The sequence below is a fragment of the Miniopterus schreibersii genome (assembly GCF_964146895.1).
Source record: "Miniopterus schreibersii genome assembly, chromosome: 13".
Classification (NCBI taxonomy): domain Eukaryota; kingdom Metazoa; phylum Chordata; class Mammalia; order Chiroptera; family Miniopteridae; genus Miniopterus; species Miniopterus schreibersii.
The window spans coordinates 35,212,639-35,233,250 of NC_138113.1; the positions used below are offsets into that span (position 1 = coordinate 35,212,639).

General features: G+C 42.8%; 1 protein-coding gene across 1 annotated transcript in view; it reads right to left on the bottom strand.

Annotated features, from left to right (window-relative positions):
- SERTAD2 (SERTA domain containing 2) overlaps positions 1 to 1,711 on the bottom strand; it is a 111,914-nt gene extending 110,203 nt beyond the window's left edge. Inside the window, exon 1 of the mRNA XM_081156838.1 lies at positions 1,633 to 1,711. The gene's annotated coding sequence lies outside the window, so the exon portion shown is untranslated. The remainder of the gene's footprint in view (positions 1 to 1,632) is intronic.
- Positions 1,712 to 20,612: the final 18,901 nt, after the last annotated feature.

Here is a 20,612-nt window from a genome sequence, read left to right on the forward strand (position 1 = left end):
TCTTAACCACTACATTAGACATCCTCTCTAAGGGTGGTGATGATGATGGAACGGCTAACACCAAGTGCTCTGTGATGTGCATTCTTATTTACCCTTACAGCAGCCCTTTAAGGAAAAGTCATCCTTCCAATTAACAGGAGAAAACCAGCAGAGCCAGGTTTGAAACTTGCCCAAGGTCAAGCAGCCATCTAAGGATGGCAGCAAGATTCAAACTCAGGCAGCCTGGCTCCTCTGCTATGAGGCCTCTCAATGATTCAGTCTAACACTCATGAAGAAGGCCACAGGATAAAATTTATTAAACAATTCAAAATAGCTTTGTATGTCTTCCTGAAACACACTGCAAGATTTGGGGGCTTATGACAAGCATTTCTTTACGATAGCATTTACATTTGAGTCAACTTTACTACTTTGGGTTGATCATAGGCACATTTCTGCTCTTTCAAAAGAAATCTTTCTATAAAAATTGGCAGATTTTAGTACAGGAACAGTCTATTCTTTAAAATTAAATTTAGTAACAACTTAACTCTGATTAGTCTGAAAGAAAAGGAGAGAATGAACTACTCAGAGGCCTTTCCTGTACAGCACTTTAATATTTCAAAACATGTTTGGTTTGGCCTAATTTGAATCTTGTGGACAACTAGACCAGAACTTGATGCAAAAAGTAATAGCATTTTAAATAGGCTGAATTTTCAAACGTGACCTCTGAAGCCCATTCAGAGTAACTACTGCTCATAATTTTCACTTTTATCTCCTATTAAATACTAAAGATGCATAAGGCAAGATTCTCATAAAGCATATACGGGCAAGTATGTGTACTTCTGAGCAATCAACGATCAAGAAACCAAATTAAAATTTTACAAAATTCTGTAGCATGACATTGTTTAAGAGGAATCAATAACACAAAAGAGGAATAGCAAATGAAAAAAATATCTATTTTTATCCTTAACACACCCCACTATGCCCAATGACTGAGAAATAAAAAATTCTGTGTTGTAATTTCTTGCTCAGAAAGAGGTGAACTAAAGATGAAGTGTGAAGCTGGGTTTTCACCTTACCTTGCTTTCCTCCAACAGGTTCAAAGACTTCATAACCTTTACCTTAATAGTGAATTCATTTTTTTTTTTCCAAAAGGGAACCTATAAAACTATTTTAAAATAAAAATAGTAAGCCGTACCACCAGGCAACCTGTCTTTCCTTGCTCTATCACCATACATTCAAATTAGAAATACCTTTTGTCTTGCCTTTATTAAATAAAAGTTTAACTTTGATTTGGAGGAAAATGTACCCATTAGCCATTTTCCATTTTTTGCAGGTCACAGAGTCTATCAGATAACACTGCTGACTATTACAGTTCACTAAGCATCCTAGAGACAGAAAGCATGCCATTACCGCTCATTTTATCAGCGTTATAATGCCCCGATGGTGGAAGTCTGGCAATACCTAGAAATACAGCAAGGGCTGGTGAATAAGGAGTCGAGGGGCGGGGGAGGAGAGAGCCAGGAGGGAGGCGGTCTCCACCTCGAATCCACGCCGGACCTGGAGCCTTCTTCCCACAATGTGATCCCTGCCCTCCCCAAAGTGGACGGCTACAATACTGTCCCCTGTCTCCCCAAGATCCCACAAGGTACTCACCCTTCCGCCAAGAAGTCGCCACCGAGTCCAGCTCCGAGACGGGTCGGGGTGGCAGCGAGGGAGGGGACGTCTGGGCTGTGGGCGGGGGGTGTCGGTGCGTCACTCGCGGGTAGGACGGTGAGTTCGAGGGGTGGGAGCCCAGAGGAGCAGGGAAACCAAGTCACGGCCGAAAGAGGAGGAGAAACGGGGGGAGGTGGAGAGCCCCCTCCCTGAAATAAACTCCCCGGCTCCTGCGACCCCCTGCCCCAGGAGGGAAAATAAAATCAGGGAAATAACAGACTGATAAATAAATCTCTAATACGACGAGGAGCGAGGAACAGACTTTAATTTAAAGGGGGGAAACTGAGCGAGGGCTGGAGGGGAGACAGAGAGAAGTGGCTCTGGGTCTATCCCATGCCTTTGCAGTCCCCAAGCAGAGGAGGAGGCTGGCTGAGGGGAAGTTGCAGCGGCTCCTGAGAAGGAGGAGGAGGAGGAGGAGAAGGAGGAGGAGGAGGTTACACCGTAACAAGTACAGACAGACAGCCATGGATCAGAGGGGCGCTGCGAGCAGGGGTGGCCGCGGCGGGGCGAGCGGCGGTGGCGGCAGCACCGCCTGCTCAGCTCGCTCAAGACATTTAATTGGATTGATGGGTTGTGCAGTGACTCACAGACTTTACAGAGTCGTACAGCAGTCCCCGCCCAGCTGGCCAGGGGAGATGCGGCGGGGACAGGCGGGGAAAGGGGGCCGAATCGGAGCCGGGAGGGGAGGAGGCGACTGAGAGAGGGCGAGGCGTTGGGGGCGGGGAGGGGACCGAACCCACCCAATGGCGAAGCCCGCCGCTCCGACGGGCGTGAGCACCGGCCAATGACAGCGCGGCTCGATAGGCGGCTGGCTTCGCCCCTAGCCCTATGAGTCTACTAAGGACACTGCCGCGAACGGGGCGGGGGAAGTGGAGTGGGGGGTGGGGAGAGGTGGGTGGACGTTGAAGTGGGGGGTGGAGGGAAAGATGAGGCACCGGAGACCCGCGGAGTCACTCCGCTCGCCTAGCTTCAGAAGCGCGCCTTCCGCCAATCCCAGGGCCGCGTGGGGGTGATGGACGCAAGTGTATGACCAATGAGGAGGAGAAGATGCCCGCAGCGAGACCGAGGGGAAGAAGTAGGCGGGCCGACGCCCTCCCCTCCCTCCCGTGTGCAGATCCTCCCTCCCGCCCGGCTCGGGTCAGTCACGCAAATAACAGTGTGAGGGCTGGGGCCGCACGCGGGGGGGGCGCTGCTGGCGGCGTGACAGCGATAGGGACTGGCTGTGTTGCCCACACCGCGCCGGCAGGAGGAGGCGGCGGCGGAGGCTGGCTCCTTACTCAGCCTGCAGGCGGCTGCTACCGCCGCCGCCGCCGCCGCCGCTGCTGCTCCTCAGCCTCCGCCTCGCGCTGCCGGAGCCCCTGCGGGCAACCCGCACACCGAGGGGCCACCACATTTGGAGTGAATCAGATCAAAACTTTGCCCACGTCCATGCAGCGCCTACTCTGGGAGACAGCTCCGCGTGACGTCCTGTGGGGCTGTGCTCTAGGATCTGGGGAAGCTGGAAGCCAGGGACCGAGGCTTGGCAATGGCATTTGCGTCCTTGCTTGCCTGTTTTCTGGAGAAGTCAGGGGAGGGTGTGGACAGGTTGAAACAGCTCCTGAATGCGTACCATTCTTTTAATTGAGTTTCTGGGAAAAGGCACTTCTTGACCTGGCAAGAGCGAAGCTGTATGGGCTTTGCTTTTTAAATGCACATGTGTGCCTTGGCTTCCTCCAGCCCCCCCGCCGCCCCACTCTCCCATTCTCTGCCCACCTCGCTCACCTACTGCCTGGGGGCAATGCTGGGGAGCGCTCGCTATGAGATCTTCTCGCTGCTCATTCCCAGGAACTATGGCTTTTATCAGTGTCTTGCCTACTGTCCAGTAATCATTTTTCAGACCTTAACCCTTTCTGCGTGCGCACCTGTACTTGGAAGTAACTGTATTTACCAATAAACCTGAATAGAAATGCCCACAAAAGCAGTTACACTGGCAAAAATCCTTCTTTCCCACAAGCTGCATTTCTGCACCTTGAAATTGACGACAGTTGCTTCCTATCCAAGGAAAGAAAAATCATTTTGCATCCCTACAAGAAGTGATTTTCAAAACTTCTTAGAATACCCGCTGCCCATTTGCCATAGGCAGGTCGACTGGAGAGACCTAGAGTCGATTTAGGGTCTTGAAGTGAACAAGATAATGGTTTGTTGTTGTTCTGGGTTTTTGGTTTTTCTTCTCATAATTATAAGATTAAAATCTACATTGGTCTGGAATTCAGAGGAGAACATGAAGGCTTACTCTGGTCATATTGAAGTTTTCCTTGATTGTTGCCATTTTAGGGTATGATTCTTCCCCTGAGCTGTAATTGTAACACAGCCTGACACCTTTTACTTCTTCCCTTTCTTATTTTAGCCCTACTCCATGATTTCAGCCTGTAATCCTGAACCCACCTAAGAAAATGAGCTGTGCTGCAAACTTTTTATAGTACCTAGCTGTGTGTATGTTGCTCCTCTGTGTGTTGAAACTCCTTTGGAAGTCAGCAGTGCAGGAGGCCAGTGTTCTCACCCCAGGGCATAGTGATCCACCGAAGGTAGAGAGTGCTCCCTTTGCCAGGTCACCCTGTGATAATCTAGACAAACTAAATCCCTCATGTGGGAAGAATCACCTCCATTTCTAATATGAGCTATTGTACTGCATTTAAGAATGTGCTAATGGTGCATTTTAGAGAAAGCCCTTTTCTTATTTCTTCCACTGTGAGGTCATGTTGTGGCTCAGGTGAATATAACTGGTGAGAGTGTTATCTTACATACTTATAACACAGAAGATTTTGAGTCTAGACTGATATCTTTCAGAGGATCTCTGAATACTCAGGGTTAGCATTCTGTGGCAGATGTTGCCCCTTTGTCATTTGTTATTGGCACACCTCCAGTCCCAACCATGTGTCCTTTTCTAATTCCGTATTCTCCCTATTCCAGTATTTTTTTAATGGCTGTCCAAGGCCCACTCAGATTCCTGGGTCTGCTCTTAGAATCATTGTCTCAGTAGGCTGGAGCTAGACATCTGCTTTTTTTTTTTTTTTTAAATCCTCACTCTAGGACACTTTTCCCATTGCTTTTCAGAGAGAGTGGAAAGGAGAGACAGAGAGACAGAGAGAAACATGGATATGAGAGGTACACATGGATTGGTTGCTTCCCCGGGGGACCAAACCTGCAACCGAGGTACGTGCCCTTGGCCAGAATCGAACCGGGACCGTTCAGTCCTCAGTCCGACACTCTAACCAATGAGCCAAACCAGCTAGGGCTAGATATCTGCTTTTTAAACAAATACCCAAGGTGACTTGAATAAATATTAAAATAAATGTTGGATTTGAGGAACCCAATTTATTCCTTCCTTTCTTGTTCTTCTTTTCCTTTCCTCATATCTGTTTCTGCCCCATGTATTTTCTTCCTCCTAAATATTTTCTGTTTCTCATTTTTGTGATCACTTCCCTTTCTACCTTTCTTGTACACAGCCTGTGTTACACACTGGCAGTGTGATCCCTAAAAAAGAAGATGAAGCTGGAAAATTGTCTTTCATAAATACCATCAGCATACCTTATAACTATAATACTTACAAGTATGGAAAAATCAATTAATTTTATGAGCTTAAAAACAGCATTGTAGTTGATGTGATACATGAATCTACAATATGTAGAAAACTTTCTAGTTTATGATTTCAAAGTACACCGAGATAGAATTTTTCATATGTGGGAGCAATACTTCAAAATGCAAATAATACATTAAAATTGTTACTGTTGTTTTTATTCCAAACAGTGTAGTGAGACTGATGATGTCCTAAGAACTATTATGATTACCAGAAAAGTACTGCGTGAGATTTTTGTTGTCTCAAAGAACTTACAGTCTAGTTGAGAGGCTCAAAAGTACACACACAAAATATGTAAATAAGAACCTGAGGGAAATTCTAGGAAGACTTTAAGTGTGTTTGTCAGAGATAAGCAGGATTTTGTTCATTATTTATCAGTTTCCCCTTTACTTATCTGTACTTTCTAATCTGTTATGACTATGAGTTACATGTATAACTTTTTAAAAATCTAAAAAAATGTAAAAGCAATATGTGATAATAAAATATTTTCCTTTTACTATTCTTTATTTTTATGGTTTTAGCTAATCTTCTCAATCAGAGTATAAGACTTTATAAACAAACTTGAATATATACTACACACATGGACCAGGAAGCAAGAGCAAATCCTTTGTTGAGATAGAGGCTTGAAGCCAGGCCTCACTAGAATTCTCACAGATAGATCCTAGACAAACATGAATTCACAATCCAAATTACAAAACAAATGAAGAAAAAGCCATCATGTGCAAGAAGAAGCAAAGATAGAAAAACAGCAGAATTAGGTGCTAAATCTGAAAAAGACAGTTTAAGAAATGAATAGGCCCATTTCACTTATGAACATAAATATGAAAATTCTAAATAAAATATTAGCTAACTGAATCCAACATGCTTACTCCCTCCAGTGAAGTAGGAGAAATTTTGGGGTTCATGTGTTTATCTTTAGTTTAGAATACATCTATCTAGCTACCTATCTAGCCATCTATCATGTAAACATGATAAGTAGGGTTTATTCCAGAAATTCAAATATGATTTAACATCAGAAAACCTATCAATGTAATTCATCTCAAAAAGAGTAGGAGAGTAAAAGCGTTTGAGAAAGTAGATCACTTGTTAGTAATAAAACCTTTTAGAAAATTAGAAATAGGAAGAAATTTACTTAACTTTATAAAGGACCAAATATCCAGCAAGAATATTATTTAATGGATTGACTTTAAATATTATTTAAAGGTTGCCACTATGGTTTAACATGATACTGAAAGTCCTGGCTAACAGAACAAAATATGTAAAAGGAAGAAGAAATAAAACAGAAGAATCAGAAGGAAAGAGATAAAAGTGGGATTGTTGGCCTAATATGATCAACCATATAATACACTCAGTAAAAACAATAAGCTATTAGAAATAATAAGAATTCAGCAAGGTGACATGATAGTGTTCTCCCCTTCTTCCATAGTACAGCACCAGGATTTTTTTTTTTTAAACAGGACACATGGCCAACCAGAATAAAGACAACATTTGCCAGCCTCCCTTGCAGCTAAGTGTTGCCATGTTCCAGGCAACAGGTTAAAAGCAGAATTGGTGCATACATCTTTAAAGAAATAAGTGTGCCGCCTCCTCTTTCTTGCCACCTGAAATGAAGACATATGGCTGGAGGTTCAGCAGTCATCTTAGGTCATGAGCTGACCTTGAGGATGGAAGTCACACATGGTAGAACAACAAGTCAGAAGGCACCTTTTGTACCAGCCCCAACCCTAAATTACCTCCAATTTTCTTGAATTTCTTGAATAAACTTCTCATTTGTGCTGCTGTTTGAGTTTGTGTCTCTGTTTGTGTGTCTTTGTTTTTACATATAGTCAAACCTAGTCTTAACTGCTATAGTAAGAAATCTAAATAGGAAATCAATTCATGAAAACCCAAACTATTCCTACACACCAGTACTAACAAATTAGAAAATACAATGAAGCTGTAAAATTAAGAATTAACCTAAGATTGAATACACAGACCTTTATGGAAGAAAATGTTAATTTTATTAAACACTTTAAAGAAGACCTAAGTATAGGTGTATATAATATTTGTGGATAGGGTAATATAAAATTATTAAACTCTCAATGCTCTCTAAATTTATTCATAAATGCAATGTAAACCTTTCAAACGTGTAGCAGGATTTGAGGAATTGAAACATTCTGAAATGCATACAGAAAACTAAGTCAATTATAATCTGGCCATTTTTAAAACAGAAAATCAGAGGGAGGGGAAATTTATCCTCCCAGATAGTAAGACATATTATAAGTTATAGTAACAGACATATGGAACAGGACAGAGAACTCAGAAACAACCCATTTACCTATGAGAACTTGATATGGGCCAATGGCAACATCACACACAAATCTATGATAAAATCATCCTGAGATAGTTAACTATTGCTGCAATAATAACACTACATAACAAATAATCCCATGCTCGGCTGGACGCGGCTCAGCCGTTGAGCATCGACCTAGGATCCAGGCGATCAGGGTTCGATTCCCAGTCAGGGCACATGCCTGGGTTGCCGGCTGATCCCCAGTCGGGGGCATGCAGGAGGCAGCCGATCAATCAATGATGACTCTCTCATCATTAATGTGTCTCTCTTTCCCTCTCCCTTCCCCTTCCTCTCTCTGAAATCAATAAAGATATATTAAAAAAAAAAATAAAAAATACTTGGTTGGGCTCAGCCAAATTCAGCTGGGCTTGGCTCCAGGACACAGGTTAAGTTCAGGTCTTCATCACATGTCTTGTTCTGGCAATTACAGAAGCTGAAGAGGTGAAGCCATATCACTCAAACACATTTAAAGCCCCTGTTCCCACCACATCTTTTTACATTCCATTGACCAAATAAGTCACATGGCCAAGTCCAACCTTAATAGTGAAAGGTGCTGCAAAATCACATAGCAAAGGGCCTGGGTATGTAATTCTATAGCAGGAAGGACATGAAGGATTGGGAATCATAATCCAATCTAACACAGAAGTTTTGTTTCATGGATAATGTTGGGAAAATTGGTTCACTGTGCAGAAAAATAAAGTTGCATCTATATCTCATACCATATGCAAAGGTGAGCTCACAGTGAATTTTAAAAACCTAAAAGTCAAAGGGAAAACTATAAGGTCAATCGAAATTAAAAGCAGAAGAATAGCTTTGAAATCTTAGAATAGGAAAAGACTTCTTAAATAAAACTCTGAAAGCATAAACTATAAAACCAAAAGAATGATAAACTTGACTACATTAAAATTAAAGTTTTCTGTTCAACAGAGAACATCATAGACAAGTTAAGAGAAAATTGATAGATTGAGAAATATTTCCAAAGGTTAAAACCAATAAGAGATTAATATCTAGAACATTCTAGGAATTTCTGCAAATTGTTGAGAAAAAAAAACAGGAAACATAATAGAAAAATAGCCAGAGGATATGAACAGGCAAATTTACAGAAGGGAAACTTGAGAAACTAACAAGTAGATGAAGAGATATATAACCTCACTTATAATCAGATAAATGCATATTAAAACAATAAGACACTTTTTTACATTCATTAAATAGACAAAAATGTGAAAGGTGGGTAACACCCAGTGTTGGCTAGGCTGGGAGGAAGCCATCACTCTTAAAACTTAAGTCCGGGCACAGTCATTTTGGAGTTATCTTGGAATACTTAATGAAATGTAGCATGTGTTTTCCTGATGGCACAGCAGTTTCATTCCTGGGAATTTACACCACTAAGAAACTCTTGCACAAGTCCATACGAGAACATAATTAAGGATATTCATCATAGCAGCGTTTGAGGGAGCAGCATATTGTAGGCACACTTAGTACACATCACCTGTAAAATGATAAATAAAACAGTGAGTGCTCTGGAGTAACATACAGCTGTTGGAAGTAACACACTAAATGTACATCTTGCAATATGGATGAATCTTTAAAAGATTTTGTAAGTGAAAAAAGTAAAAAACAGAACAAGCTCAAGTAAGCCAAGGCCTCGGGATGTCTTTCATTATAGGGTTCATCAGTGTGTTTTTCATTTCTGCTCTTAGCTGGGGCACTTAGAGGGAAGTACAGGGAAGGCGCTGTTACGACTCACTTCTGACTCAAATATTGCCTCCTAGATTTCACATGAAGTTGTGGCGGGTTTTCATGCAGTCCCTTCCCCCACATCCCATGTTGACTCCTACAGGCCCCACAGTTTCTACCACCACGGCATCCCCTCTCACCTCCCTGCTCCCCCATATATGTTGAATATACATTTATCTGGTTATAAGTTTCCTTCCCAGGCTGGGTGGGACATGAGCGATGGCTCTTGAGGGGTGGGTCATAGTCAGAAATGTAAAATACAACCTTGCCGCTGCGCTACTCACATCTGCCTACATCCCCATTTCCAAGTGAGAAACACCCAAACATCTCTGGATTTTACAAAGCTTTATTTCAAGACTGACCTAAAAAATGTGTTTGCTTATGTATTTTTATATACCTTCTCGGGTGTTGTCAGTGCTAATAATAACCAAAAGGATGAAATAACAGTAATTGTAATATTAGCTTTGTGTCAATAAGCAGTAGACACTGAGGCCTTTTAAAGTTGACCGAGAGGGATCAGATAAAAAAGCATAATTAACTGTAGAAGTTTAGGTTAGATATCAGAAATAGATCCCTGAAATCAGGGTTGATAAACGAGTAAAGGAGTTACCAGGAGGTTTTGGGATAGATAGAGGAATTAGGGGTTTTCTAACCTAAAGATGGGAATGAATGCAATGGCTCTTGAAATACTCCCAGCCCTGTCAGGTTATGAATCTCCACACAATTGTTTCCCACAAAGGTGCACTGAGAATAGCCCCTGCCTGGATTATACTGCCTTAAAAGCCTGTCTCTACCCAAAGCACTTCTTAATGGCTCATTACTAGCATATGAAATTCTGACCCTTAGTAATGGCTATCATTTCATGGCTCTCAAACTCCCATATGCAGGAGCTTGCCTGCGCCCAGGTAGGGAAGCAAATGAGGACCAGCTGCCCACACCCCTTCGTGGAGACTGAGCAACAGCTGCAGACTTCTTTCCAAATAGCTTTGGGCCCCTGATTTCTGCAGAAGCCAGAAAGGGAATCTGCAGAGATGGCTGTTCTCAACATCGCCTGTCTTATGATTCTTATTTAGAGTCTGTAAAGCTCATCACTAGCTCCCTGAATTGGAACATTAATGTTAGCTTGCATCTATTACATAACCCTAACCCTAAAAGGTCTAAAGATTTATCCATCTGTAGTTTCTGTAACTCCTAGGAGCTGTGTGACCCCATCAATCCATATTTGTTAAACAATTACTGAGTTCTAGGCAGTCTTGGGAGATGTAATTGGAAAAGTATATTGAGCCCAGATTATAGAAGCTTAAATGCCTGGTTAAGAGTTTCAATTTATAGGATAAGGCAATAGGGAGCCTTTGAAGGTATTTGAAAAACTGGAATAGCATGATGAAAAGAGTGTTTTAAATTTAATTGAGCAAAAACTTATTGGGGGGAAAAACAAATAGCTATTAAGTCTTATTATATAGGAAAGCCTCTATGGTAAACACAGGGGAAATAGAGTCCTTGCTTCAGAGAATTATAGTTTCTAGGTGTTCTGTGTGTTTTCAATCTAGGGGGTAGTATTTTGAGATATTAGCCAATGTAGTTTCCCTGCATTTCCTATACCCCAGTCCATTCCCTCAGGGTGTATATATATGCACAGCAGAGATTTAGAAAGAAAGAAGGGTCAACTCTTGACTTTCAGGTCTCAAACTGGACTTGAAGAACTCACAGCAGAGACACTAGCTCTAGAGTAAAGGCCTGAGTTTTCACAAGCTACAAGGCAACATTAAAAAACCATAGATTTGGAAGCATAACTTGTGGGGCCCAGAAAAAAAGTGCTGTTAAAGATACTAGAATATAGATGTTTTCCCTTTCTTCTACGGTCTTTCTCTCAACATGTGTTGGGTTTTTTAAATCTGTTATTTAATGTCATTTTAAGTAAACAAAAATAGAAATTATTAGCCTGAATTTTATTGTTCATTTTTATATCATGCAATACTAGTTTTAAATGTAAATATAACAGCATATAACTTCTAAGCAGAATCACTGAAATTATCCAACTCATATTTTATAGCTTGGACGTGCATTATGTTTTATTCTTACCCCAGGGGAACAGTGGAAATGTTACATAAAACTAAATCGTTTTCCTTTTTCACTTCTTGATATGTGCATTCTACCAACACTCTGCTTTCACCTTACTGATGAGTAAGAAAGGACTAAAAGGGAAAGGAACTGTGGGGTGCCCTATATTTCCCTTCCCTTCTATGTCTTCATTTCAGCATATGGTTGGCTAATACAGGGAAGTACCCAAAGAAAGAAAGGATATGATAAGATTCCTGGGCTGTTCATGTTTCTAGAATGCCATTGCCCATTTTCTGTGTTCAAACAAGTCCTGGTTTGAAGGAAAGCATGACCCCTCAGGGCTGTCAGCACCCCCACTTAATCAAAGATGAAACACGCTTACATCTTGCTGAACTCCCAAGACCGTGGGACAACCAGAATTCTGTGCTCCTGGGGCAGCTAGAACAGCGGAACTACATCACACGCATCTCTCTCCGCTCATGCTTCTTTGTCCCATTGGATTTCACATATAAAAATAGAGTCGAAAATAAAATCAAGACTTGAGATAGCACAGCAGCAGAGTGTCCCTCTGATTGCAGGTACTGTGCAACTGGACGGGTGACCCTGTTCAAAAGACGAATGAAGGGCCAGGATGCCCTGCCACGGACGAGTTAATGATGCTCTAAACTGGGGTAGGAGAGAGAGCCAGAACTCTAAATATGAATGTGCCTCTGAGAAAGGGGGCTGTGTCCTGCTCTTCTGCCCACTCTTCCACCCCTCACCAGGTAACACTCCAAAAAACACTGGGAAGTGGGCAAATAAAACCAGGGAAGACCTGAACCTCGCTTCCAAGGTTTCATGTCATCTGCTGAGAACTTGGAAAATGTAGAAAATCACAAAGAAAAAAATTAAACTATCTATAACCTTACTGTCCAGAGAGAGCCACTATTAAAATTTTGGTCTATATGTGTACAAAATTCACAAACGTATAACAATATATGATAAATATTTCTCATGCCACCTAATATGCTTCTATAAAATAGTTTTAAATGTAACTTCACATTTTAAGGTGAATATTTGGTGGTATTTTGAGCAATGAATTCTGGAGAGAAGAATCTGTCAGCAGAGAGCCTGGTCAGGAAGTAAATGCAAGAATTCAAGAGGGGATCTGGGCTGGAGGTCTGCGCTGCGGAGAGAGAGGAGGGGACTGGAGGGAGCTCAAAATAGAATGTTGAGTGAAAAAAGCAAGTCATCAAAGATTCCATCTATTTATAGTTCAAAAGGCAGAGAAAACGAAACACTGTGTTATTCATGAATACGTGCATAACCATTACAACTGTAAAGTAAAACACAATCCAGAAAGGTAGTACCTGAGGAGAGGCCAGGGAGGCGAAGGTGTTTAGAAATGGCACACAGGGGCTTCTAAGGGACTGGTGATGTTCTCTTTCTTAAGCCTGGTTGTAGACATACATGAGCTCAATTTATTATTATTTTTTAGCATGGTACACTTTCACTTTATGTATCCTTTTGTATGATATAAGCTAGTATATCTTAGGCTAATGCCAAAAGATAAGGTTTTCCCCAGCCTCACGCTTCTGTATCCTGAGGCTTTGCCAGACAGGTTATACCAACTGGGGCTCTTCCCTGCACACATCCCCACCCTCCCTGGCTTCTTCACTACGCACGTAATTTAATCTTGTTCTTAAATAGTTGGCTGGAGTATATTTATCTGAAAGTGTCATTTCTGAGCTGAGACCAGCAGCAACGCAAGCATACACCAGAATATGAGCACGCAGACACATGAATATATGAAAGTCTAATCATGCATGGGCGAGCGTGGCCTCAGCTGGAAAAGCTTTCTGCTCTGAACGTGTCCACCTTGCAGCATGACCAGCAGGTGCATATCATGCTTTTCCAGCTTCCAGGGCAGCCCCCCCAAACCAAATCTAAGATGTTGAAGGGGAGAAGTAGCTGGCAAGTGTCTCACAGGCTCCTCTTCATGTTGTGGCAAGATCATCAAGGTCAAGCAATTACATGGTGATCTCTCCTTTCCTGAATCCCAACTAGTAAACATGCTACATAAGATACTTTCAGCAGGTTCACAAACATTTTTTATTCTAATATTATATGCATTTTAATTCTAATATTATATATTATATGCATATTATATAGATAGTGCATATAATATTATATAATGCATATAATATATATATATATCACTGACACCTAAAAGCCATGATTATTGTTTAGAGCAAAGCTAAGCTAAAGTAGAGAGCAAAGTTAGCTTAAATTAGTGTTTTTTAAAAACTCTCTATGAATAATAGTATAACTGGTGCTGTACTATTATGAAAAGTGGTTCACTTTTCATGAAAATGGTTTATGAAAGTGATTGCACAAGGCCTTTATGGTTCTTAAGAAAATGGCATACAGGCTGTGGGCAGCCCTATCCTATTACCCCAAACACAACTTGTGATCCCAGCGATTATTGCAAACCTCCCATTCCAACAGTAATTCTATTTTGAGCCCTTTTTATCTGGCAGATTCTGGCAAAGTGCACTCCATAAATTAGCCCATATACATGTCAACTCGTGGCATTTTTGCTTGTTCATCACAAGGCATTGGTTGCTGGGTCCTCAAAGGAAACCACCCTGGTGACATCAATCGGGCACTCATTCCTGTTGTTATACTGAAGAGTAACAACATAAACTTACATGAGCTGATGTAAGAAATACCTACAACATCATTTTGCAATATGTAAGTGTATCAAATCAACATGCTGTTTGCCTTAAACTTACATGATGTTATATGTCAATTACATCTCAGTAAAGCTGAAAAGAAAAAAAATACCTGCAATGGAAATGAAAATACAAATAATTTGGCTCACTTCTGGTATTGCCCCCATAGTGCACACCCCTTGTTTACCCCAATGCCTCTGTTGTTTTCACTTTGTAATGGAGGCATAAGTACTTGTGCACACGGCAATATTTTGAAATCTATCCACTTGATTTCTCATATAGAAAGTCATTGTAGGCAATATGAATTCTGCTAAACAAGACTTAGTGATAGAATAGTGCAAAAATAAAATGGATGAGTTATAAGTTTTTTTGCATAATTATTTTACAATATGTACTCAATAGATTTTTTTTTTTTTTAATATATCTTTATTGATTTCAGAGAGAGGAAAGGAGAGGGAGAGAGAGAGAGAGAAACATCAATGATGAGTCATTGATTGAGCCCGCAACCCAGGCATGTGCCCTGACCCGGAATCGAACCCCGATCACCTGGCTCCTAGGTCCACGCTCAACCACTGAGCCACACCCGGCCGGGCCCCAATAGATCTTTAACTCTGCTACTACTTTCATTCATAACATGTCACAAGCACAGAGAAAAAAAATCCACAACAGAATGCCTTCTAAAATGCTGGTAATGAAGTTCTAGCAACCTCTGGGCAACACACTTCTATGAGGATTCATAGATCAGGTAGAGCAAGGTTAAAAGAATGCTGAGGATAAAAGCTTAGCTTAGTTTTGTTTCATCACAGTAAAATTCTCTAAAATGGCAATAATCCCAAATATAGAACTTCCACAAATTAAAGAGAGATCGATCATATGTGAGTAAATTTAAAAAGAAATTTAAAAGTATTTTTAATTAAAATTTTTAAATAGATGATGAATGCTTGTGGAACAAAATTCAAAGATACAAAAAAATAGATAATAGAAAATAAATTCTTTTCCCATCCTAGCCTCCCAGTTACCTCCCAGGAGGCAAACATTGTTACCTGTTTCATAAACATTTCCATATATATTTAATATATGTAAAAGTTAATATACTTATTTTTATAATATAAACTATAATGTTTTATATTGTTTATGCATCTCTCTTTTTTCACTGAGAAAAGAAGTATCTATGTCTTTTTTAAAAACAATATTATTTTATCAAAGTATGCTTTTATTGATTATTTAGAAAGAGAAGAAGGGAGAGGGAGAGAGAGAGAAACATTGACGAGAGAAAAACATCAATTGGCTGCCTCTTGCAAGCCCCCCACCAGGGACCAAGCCCGGAAGGAATTGAACCGGCAACCTCTCCAACTGAGCCACACCAGCCAGGGCAGAGACATCTATATCTTATAGATACTTTCCTACCAGTACAAAGAGGGGTTGTTTAATCTTCTTCAAGACTATGTAATAGTCCATATGGATGTACCATAACTGCAGGACATTTATATTATTTCTAACCTTTTGTTAGTACAAACACTGTGACAACCAATGACTTCATGTGTATATTGCATCTGATAAACTCCCAAGAGAGAAATTGCTGAGTCCAAGGGCCTCATTTAAAAATGTGATGGTGCCCTGGCCGGTGTGGTTCAGTTGGTTGGAGCATTGTTTCATTCACCAGAGGAGGGTTTGATTCCCCGTCAAGGCACATGCCTAGGTTGTGGGTTCCATCCCTAGTCGGGGCACATGAGGGAGGCAACCAATTGATGTTTCTCTCTCTCTCTCAAAGAAAAAAAAAAAATCAATAAAAATGTGTGACTATTGGCAAATTGTCTACCATGGGGGTCCTAGCATCAAACGGGTATTTTATAATGCACTATAACAATTGCTATTGTGGTTGTTCTTTAACTCTACTAAGTCTTTATACAGTACTAGGGCATAGCACTCTCCACAGCAAACTCATGTCATAATACTATTATCACAGACACCCCCACTTTATAGGCTAGGTGTTAGCAAGAATAGGCCAGTGGTTATTGCTCTGCCTGCCTTTTGTGGTCTTCGAATTACCTGCATGGTGAACAATCTGTGGTTTATCTAGGCTTTCAAAACAGGCCTATACAAAGCTCAGAGGATTTTTAGGGCAGTGAAAATACTTTGGATGTTATTATAAAGATGAACATATATTATTAAACATTTGTCCAAATCTACAGACTGTACACGACCAAGAGTGAACCCTTAGGTAAACCACAGACTTCGAGTGATTATGATGTGTCAATGGAGGCTCATGCTTGTTTTTTAATTTACTTTTTAAAGTACCATTTTGGTGAATGATGTTTCTAATGGGGGAGGTTATGCATGTGTGGGGAAGAGGGCATACGGAAAATCTCTGTACACCCCTCTCAATTTTGTTATAAACTTAAAATTACTCTAAAAAAATTAAAGTCTTTTTAAAGTGGCCTCTATCTACATATGCATATCCCGTTTCTTAATAAATATAAAGGGCAGCACTTCTTTGATTGACTCTGGAGTTCAGAAAGTGAAACTGAATAGAAACCAAGATGAAAGATAGCCATCAAGGCTTCCTCTTTAGCGTTGACTGCCGCACAAGCAACCAAATTATGAGAAATAAATTACAGCTTAAAAAAATTCCCTGTTTTAATTACTGCAAATGTTACTGTGACTAGGTAAGAATTATTTTTAATCACCCATAATTACATGGATAGTGTACATCTAAAAGCACAGTCAGTATCCAAAAGCCACAATAAAAAAAAATAAAAACCCCAAGACAAACTTTGCTTTTGTTTGAAATGTGCCATATCTTCCCTTTGTAGGCTCCCTCTCCCGAATAAACTGTAGGGCGAGAACTGCTGGTTTTTAGCAAATACAGAAAGCCGGCTAGAAACATCCTTTCCCTGAATTCCGTGGCTTTGCATCGTACCCAGTTTGAGCAAAATCTTGGCGAATATTTCATGAACTCACAAGAGACTAAGAATTTACTTGACGTGGTTAGGAGATGTAAAATAAAGTGTAGGTTTTTAGGCTTTAGAAAACTGGGGGATTCCCTGTGCCAGAGACAGCCGCCAGACCTGCAATTAATGCAGCAGATGGAACTAGAAAGGAAAGCAGGGACCAGGGCTCCCCCGGGCGCGCGCTCAGGGGCTCCGGCCGAGGTGGGCTCCTCCGGGCCCTCCTTCGGGGAGCGGCGGCGAGCCAGGGCGCGCTCCGTCTGCGGCCGCGGGAGCTCTATAAATAGAAGGTGAAGTGTTCTAATGCCCGAGGGTGCGTCACCGCGCCCCTCCCCGGGGCCGCGCGCCCGGGCGCCCGCCGCAGCCGCAGCCGCAGCGCCGCGAGTCCCCGGGCCCGGCCCGGCCCGCGCCACGCGTTCCCCGGGAGCTGGAGGCCCGCTGGAAAGGCAGGGAGCGGGCGGGCGGCGGCCCCACAGCGCCCCGGCCCCAGGCTGGATCCGACCCAGCCCCTGGCGCACGGCCGCCGCCGGAGAGGCGGGGCACCCTGCACTCAGGCGCCCCCGCTCGGGTGGCAGCCGGGCGCCGCCGCCGTCCCGCCCCGGCCGCTTCCCCCACCGCAGGCCGCCCGCCGCCCGCCGCCCCGCCCACGACCCGAGAACAATAACCCGAGCGCGCCGGGCGGGCGGACAATGCGAGGGAAGTTCCGAGGGGGCGGCCCCGGGCCCGCGCCCCGCGCCCCGCGCCGGAGGAAGCCACGTGGGAGATGCTCTGGGTCTGTTGAAGCCTAAAGTCTCTAAGCGCCTGTTCAAGGGCCCGGGAGAATGTCCTCGGGTGCAGATGGAACATCAGCAGCTGGTTAGGGTGCACAGACGGCGCGTGCACTTGGGTTCTTTTCTATTTCGGATTTGAATCTCTAAAGTCACTTGTGGAATTTCCACAGGCCTGTCTTTTTGTAAACAGATTGTTCTGGGATTCCCCACCCAGGCTCCAGTCTTACTCTGCCTGTTCTTCCAGCTCGACCCTGCCTCGTCTAGATGGAGATCTCCCTCCTACTCCCGCCCCCCCTTTCCCTTCTTCCCTCTCTCCCTCTCTTCCACACACACAATTTGGTTTTCTTTGCACACTTTCTCTAATGTGTGTGGGCGCGCGTGTGCATGTCCTGCAGTTTTCTCCCTTCTGATTGGCCCCTGCGTTGGGTTCCCCTGCCCCTTCCTATGTGTTGATTTCATTTCAATTTATCTCACAATTTACTCCCTCCAATTCCTTCTTTCCTTTGTTTTTCTTTCACAGGCAACAATATTTGTGTGGGGGTTTTTTTGTGTGTGTTTTCTTCCCATTGCCCAAATTTCTGTCACCTTAAAGACTCAAGGGTTTCTGGGAGAAAGACAAGAGGATTGCATTGCATTTTATCTGGGGGAACTGTCATGCAGTTCCACATCCAGAAAGTCTGGGCTAGCCGGAAGTTTTATACTTCTACATAGGTCAGGCCATCCTAGCTGAAGAAGTCACAAAGCTCTGTAATGTCTTGGGTGCTTGGCTGCTTGCTTATGATAAAAAGGCATGCAGAAAAAGCCGGGAGGGGGGCAGTAGTTTCAAGTTAGGTCTCTGAATATGCATTTTATGAACACACACTTATTTTAAAGCAAAATTTTCATCATACAGTATTTGAGAATCAGGACACTGGCATCTTTCATTCACCCATGAAGTGCCATCTCCTTGGTCATCTCTTTGCACTTGTTCCCATCTGTGGAATGAATATCTGAACACTTGGTTCTTTCCTCTGAGTCTGGTCTGGAGTACAAAGTACAACCCTTTATCAACCACACACATCAGAAATAACTCTTAGACTTGGGACCTTGAAGAAAAGCCAGGCCAAAGAAAAAAAAGAAAGAAAAGAACCAGGCAAGAGTGGTTAAAATTTTATCAAAAAGCACACTTTTTGTGGCTAAAATATTTGGAGATGAGAATGAATGTGAGTGGCTGTAGGTGAGGTAGGAGTGGGGGTGGTGCAATCATTACACATTTCCGGGAGGCCTTTGCTTTGCCAGGGCTGACCCTCAGGTTGGGTGGGGCCTGAACATAGCACAAATCACATTTCTATGCAGGTGACATCAGAAATAAACTTGGTGCAGCCATGACAGAGAAAAAACCACCAACATCCAGAGGAGAGGAAGAGTCACCTGACTGAGGAGAGGGGAGTGGAGAGTAACTGGCAGGTTTGCCTTTTTCAGCAGCAGCTGTGGATTGGGGGGCCTCTCCTCCATCCTGCCCCCGCTTCTGCTTGCCTGTCTGAGTTACCAGACCCACTTTCTCCAGCCAGGGCTCAGATCAAAGGAAGATGGAGAGCAAGATATGGGTCATGAGCAATGCTATTTGCATAAGCCACCCTCACAGCCTTCAAAAACCTATTAAGGATTTTGGGCCCCCAAGGTCGGGTCCAGCCACCATGGTTAAGACTCGAAAATAATATCACCATTGACTGAAATTTATTTTACACTAGGCACTCTGTATGACCTTTAACGTTGTATCTCACTTAATCTTCACAACAAGACTTTGAGGCAGATATTACTACCCTCATTTTACACATAAGAAAACCGAGACACAGAGCAGTGACTAAGAGCTTTCTTTGCCCAAGGTCACAGGCTAGTGAGTTGTAGAGAGGACTCAAGCCCTAGCCTAGCTTCAAAGCATAGCTGATAATCCCTTCTCAACAAGGGGAGGAGATAAAGGCTGTCCTCAGCTTTGAGGACCTGAGAACTCATCCTGAGGTGGGGGAAGACTTGGGGTGTCTTTCCCTGGGTGCCACATAGGGACCCAGGTCTGAGTTTATAGGCATCTGCACAGAGTCACTATGACAGTCACCTTTGTCCCTTAGGAAATAGATCTGGTTCTTCTAAGGAAAACCTGTCAACCTGAAAGTGCAAGGCTTCCTTAAGACAAAATACTCCACCCTAAACCTTTGCCATCAAGGTTGGGGGACAAACCTCCATCGACTGAGGACAGAAGAATTGGCTCTTTACAGCAGCAAGAGGACAGACCCATTGCCAGAAACAGCCACAGTAGCAGCATCTATCAGCAGTGACGAGGCAGGCCCTGGGCAGAGCAGGACAGACGGAAGGGTCAGGGCAGTAGGGTTGCAGTGAGAGGGGCCTTGATTAGAGACAGGATGGCAACAGAGATGGGCCGACTCCAGGTCAGCTGGCATGGAAGAGTCCCAGCCACTAGCAGGGCTTAGCGCAGGCAGCCACAAGCTGGAGATGTTTGTCTAGGAGGGAGTGAGTGAGAGTCTTTTAAGAGCAAAGGCTCTGGAGCCAGACTTCCTGGGTTCAAATGCTGCCTCCATCCTTTCCCAACACTATGACTTTAAACAAGTCAATTAACTTTTCTGTGCCTGTTTTCTTTTCTGAAAAATGGGGATGATAATAGTACTAATGCTTCTCCCAAAGGGCTATTTTAAGGGTTAAATGAGAGAATGTATACAAAGCACTTAGAACAGTCTCTGGCACATTGTA